Source organism: Brienomyrus brachyistius, chromosome 2, assembly GCF_023856365.1.
Source record: "Brienomyrus brachyistius isolate T26 chromosome 2, BBRACH_0.4, whole genome shotgun sequence".
NCBI classification, from domain to species: domain Eukaryota; kingdom Metazoa; phylum Chordata; class Actinopteri; order Osteoglossiformes; family Mormyridae; genus Brienomyrus; species Brienomyrus brachyistius.
Genome location: NC_064534.1, coordinates 38,949,457 through 38,954,456, shown reverse-complemented (window position 1 = coordinate 38,954,456; position 5,000 = coordinate 38,949,457). Strand labels below are relative to the sequence as shown.

Here is a 5,000-nt window from a genome sequence, read left to right as displayed (position 1 = left end):
ACACTTCCTTCTTTTTAACTCCTTTTCACTACCGCACAGGTTAATCGCCGCACGTCCCCCGCCGGCAAACATTACTCCTTTGCCTACTGCATGCAGGCTTCTCTTAACGACCCTCTGTTATCAACTCCGCTAACAGCCACAAAATCTCCGCCGCACGAAGCCCACTGGTAGCTGCTGAATCACATGCTTCCCCAAAACGTCGCGCTGTCAGAACACTGGGAGCTACACACACCAACAAGTCCATACTGCAGGCTGCAGCCAGAACAATTTTCTACATTCAAACATCGACGGCCTCTTCTCTCTAAAAATTCACCAGACCGCTTCTACCACCAGCAAAGAAGTTTCCATCCCTAATTCCTCTGTGACTCCCACTAACCTAAACATTAAGCTGGCATTGAAGGGTGTGAATTACCCCGGCCAATCTGTTCTTTTAAATACAGCTTTTAGCAAGTTTTGAAAGGAGAAGAGCAGAACTTGCTATGCCAATAATATCGAGTCTTCTGTGGCGAAGTGGTTTTTGCATAGAAAACAAAGCGGTCAGTTGAAGAGGAATAATATCAGTACTTTGTTTAAAACTGTGTGTAAAAAGCTGTCTCTTTATCATTAACAATAAGTTGTAAAACGTGAATGGGGAGTGACAGTCTTCAAGTTTGTGAGAAGATCGCGCCCTGGTGGAATAAAGGCACGAACAGCTTACAGCACCTTGAATTACCAGGAAGTATTTAGAGTAAAACGGTTTCTAAAAGCTGCCTTTATGAATGAGAGAAAAAAAAAATATATATATATAAAATAGTAAAATGGAAGGGGAGTGATAGATTTAAATTAATCGTGAAGTGGAGCGCCCCCCGTTTAAAGTAAAAGTGAGAAAAGCTTACAGCACCTGGTATTCCCAGGCGGTCTCCCATCCAAGTACTAACCAGACCCTACCCTGCTTAGCTTCCGAGATCAGACGAGATCAGGCGTGTTCAGGGTGGTATGGCCGTAAGCGAGAGATGCTACCAAAAACAGCCCTTTTGCATTACACGCGTCTATACATGCCAGTTAGTCCCATTGGATCCTACTCCTGGTTTTTTTTTTTTTTTTATCTGACTCACACTGCAGCCCCACCATCCAATCGGCAGCGCCGGACCCACACCAAACATTCACCAAACTACTCAGCCGGCAGCCTACCACAATTATTCCATTCTTTCCGCATCCGCACACTTCCTTCTTTTTAACTCCTTTTCACTACCGCACAGGTTAATCGCCGAACGTCCTCCGTCGGCAAACATTACTCCTTTGCCTACTGCATGCAGGCTTCTCTTAACGACCCTCTGTTATCAACTCCGCTAACAGCCACAAAATCTCCGCCGCACGAAGCCCACTGGTAGCTGCTGAATCACATGCTTCCCCAAAACGTCGCGCTGTCAGAACACTGGGAGCTACACACACCAACAAGTCCATACTGCAGGCTGCAGCCAGAACAATTTTCTACATTCAAACATCGACGGCCTCTTCTCTCTAAAAATTCACCAGACCGCTTCTACCACCAGCAAAGAAGTTTCCATCCCTAATTCCTCTGTGATTCCCACTAACCTAAACATTAAGCTGGCATTGAAGGGTGTGAATTACCCCGGCCAATCTGTTCTTTTAAATACAGCTTTTAGCAAGTTTTGAAAGGAGAAGAGCAGAACTTGCTATGCCAATAATATCGAGTCTTCTGTGGCGAAGTGGTTTTTGCATAGAAAACAAAGCGGTCAGTTGAAGAGGAATAATATCAGTACTTTGTTTAAAACTGTGTGTAAAAAGCTGTCTCTTTATCATTAACAATAAGTTGTAAAACGTGAATGGGGAGTGACAGTCTTCAAGTTTGTGAGAAGATCGCGCCCTGGTGGAATAAAGGCACGAACAGCTTACAGCACCTAGAATTACCAGGAAGTATTTAGAGTAAAACGGTTTCTAAAAGCTGCCTTTATGAATGAGAGAAAAAAAAAATATATATATATAAAATAGTAAAATGGAAGGGGAGTGATAGATTTAAATTAATCGTGAAGTGGAGCGCCCCCCGTTTAAAGTAAAAGTGAGAAAAGCTTACAGCACCTGGTATTCCCAGGCGGTCTCTCATCCAAGTACTAACCAGACCCTACCCTGCTTAGCTTCCGAGATCAGACGAGATCAGGCGTGTTCAGGGTGGTATGGCCGTAAGCGAGATATGCTACCAAAAACAGCCCTTTTGCATTACACGCCTCTATACATGCCAGTTAGTCCCATTGGATCCTACTCCTGGTTTTTTTTTTTTTTTATCTGACTCACACTGCAGCCCCACCATCCAATCGGCAGCGCCGGACCCACACCAAACATTCACCAAACTACTCAGCCGGCAGCCTACCACAATTATTCCATTCTTTCCGCATCCGCACACTTCCTTCTTTTTAACTCCTTTTCACTACCGCACAGGTTAATCGCCGCACGTCCTCCGTCGGCAAACATTACTCCTTTGCCTACTGCATGCAGGCTTCTCTTAACGACCCTCTGTTATCAACTCCGCTAACAGCCACAAAATCTCCGCCGCACGAAGCCCACTGGTAGCTGCTGAATCACATGCTTCCCCAAAACGTCGCGCTGTCAGAACACTGGGAGCTACACACACCAACAAGTCCATACTGCAGGCTGCAGCCAGAACAATTTTCTACATTCAAACATCGACGGCCTCTTCTCTCTAAAAATTCACCAGACCGCTTCTACCACCAGCAAAGAAGTTTCCATCCCTAATTCCTCTGTGATTCCCACTAACCTAAACATTAAGCTGGCATTGAAGGGTGTGAATTACCCCGGCCAATCTGTTCTTTTAAATACAGCTTTTAGCAAGTTTTGAAAGGAGAAGAGCAGAACTTGCTATGCCAATAATATCGAGTCTTCTGTGGCGAAGTGGTTTTTGCATAGAAAACAAAGCGGTCAGTTGAAGAGGAATAATATCAGTACTTTGTTTAAAACTTTGTGTAAAAAGCTGTCTCTTTATCATTAACAATAAGTTGTAAAACGTGAATGGGGAGTGACAGTCTTCAAGTTTGTGAGAAGATCGCGCCCTGGTGGAATAAAGGCACGAACAGCTTACAGCACCTTGAATTACCAGGAAGTATTTAGAGTAAAACGGTGTGTAAAAGCTACCTTTATGAATGAGAGAAAAATATATATATATATAAAATAGTAAAATGGAAGGGGAGTGATAGATTTAAATTAATCGTGAAGTGGAGCGCCCCCTGTATAAAGAAAAAGTGAGAAAAGCTTACAGCACCTGGTATTCCCAGGAGGTCTCCCATCCAAGTACTAACCAGACCCTACCCTGCTTGGCTTCCGAGATCGGATGAGATCGGGCGTGTTCAGGGTGGTATGGCCATAAGCGAGAGACGCTACCAAAAACAGCCCTTTTGCATTACACGCGTCTATACATGCCAGTTAGTCCCATTGGATCCTACTCCTGGTTTTTTTTTTTTTTTTTATCTGACTCACACTGCAGCACCACCATCCAATCGGCAGCGCCGGACCCACACCAAACATTCACCAAACTACTCAGCCGGCAGCCTACCTCAATTATTCCATTCTTTCCGCATCCGCACACTTCCTTCTCTTTAACTCCTTTTCACTACCGCACAGGTTAATCGCCGCACGTCCCCCGCCGGCAAACATTACTCCTTTGCCTACTGCATGCAGGCTTCTCTTAACGACCCTCTGTTATCAACTCCGCTAACAGCCACAAAATCTCCGCCGCACGAAGCCCACTGGTAGCTGCTGAATCACATGCTTCCCCAAAACGTCGCGCTGTCAGAACACTGGGAGCTACACACACCAACAAGTCCATACTGCAGGCTGCAGCCAGAACAATTTTCTACATTCAAACACCGACAGCCTCTTCTCTCTAAAAATTCAGCAGACCGCTTCTACCACCAGCAAAGAAGTTTCCATCCCTAATTCCTCTGTGATTCCCACTAACCTAAACATTAAGCTGGCATAGAAGGGTGTGAATTACCCCGGCCAATCTGTTCTTTTAAATACAGCTTTTAGCAAGTTTTGAAAGGAGAAGAGCAGAACTTGCTATGCCAATAATATCGAGTCTTCTGTGGCGAAGTGGTTTTTGCATAGAAAACAAAGCGGTCAGTTGAAGAGGAATAATATCAGTACTTTGTTTAAAACTGTGTGTAAAAAGCTGTCTCTTTATCATTAACAATAAGTTGTAAAACGTGAATGGGGAGTGACAGTCTTCAAGTTTGTGAGAAGATCGCGCCCTGGTGGAATAAAGGCACGAACAGCTTACAGCACCTTGAATTACCAGGAAGTATTTAGAGTAAAACGGTTTCTAAAAGCTGCCTTTATGAATCAGAGAAAAAAAAAATATATATATAAAATAGTAAAATGGAAGGGGAGTGATAGATTTAAATTAATCGTGAAGTGGAGCGCCCCCTGTATAAAGTAAAAGTGAGAAAAGCTTACAGCACCTGGTATTCCTAGGTGGTCTCCCATCCAAGTACTAACCAGACCCTACGCTGCTTAGCTTCCGAGATCAGACGAGATCAGGCGTGTTCAGGGTGGTATGGCCGTAAGCGAGATATGCTACCAAAAACAGCCCTTTTGCATTACACGCCTCTATACATGCCAGTTGGTCCCATTGGATAGTACTAATGTTCTTTTTTTTTTTTTTTATCTGACTCACACTGCAGCCCCACCATCCAATCGGCAGCGCCGGACCCACACCAAACATTCACCAAACTACTCAGCCGGCAGCCTACCACAATTATTCCATTCTTTCCGCATCCGCACACTTCCTTCTTTTTAACTCCTTTTCACTACCGCACAGGTTAATCGCCGCACGTCCCCCGCCGGCAAACATTACTCCTTTGCCTACTGCATGCAGGCTTCTCTTAACGACCCTCTGTTATCAACTCTGCTAACAGCCACAAAATCTCCGCCGCACGAAGCCCACTGGTAGCTGCTGAATCACATGCTTCCCCAAAACTTCGCGCTGT

The 5,000-nt window shown here is 44.8% G+C and overlaps 4 non-coding genes across 4 annotated transcripts; all 4 read right to left on the bottom strand.

Moving 5' to 3' along the window:
- Nucleotides 1-868: 868 nt before the first annotated feature.
- On the bottom strand, nt 869-987 carry LOC125733333 (5S ribosomal RNA). Its single transcript, XR_007392680.1, has one exon. It is a non-coding gene; the product is annotated as a 5S ribosomal RNA (ribosomal RNA).
- A 1,080-nt stretch (nt 988-2,067) lies between these two features.
- Nucleotides 2,068-2,186, bottom strand: LOC125735460 (5S ribosomal RNA). The gene has a single exon (XR_007394756.1). It is a non-coding gene; the product is annotated as a 5S ribosomal RNA (ribosomal RNA).
- A 1,076-nt stretch (nt 2,187-3,262) lies between these two features.
- On the bottom strand, nt 3,263-3,381 carry LOC125732624 (5S ribosomal RNA). The gene has a single exon (XR_007391999.1). It is a non-coding gene; the product is annotated as a 5S ribosomal RNA (ribosomal RNA).
- A 1,079-nt stretch (nt 3,382-4,460) lies between these two features.
- On the bottom strand, nt 4,461-4,579 carry LOC125736161 (5S ribosomal RNA). The gene has a single exon (XR_007395445.1). It is a non-coding gene; the product is annotated as a 5S ribosomal RNA (ribosomal RNA).
- Nucleotides 4,580-5,000: the final 421 nt, after the last annotated feature.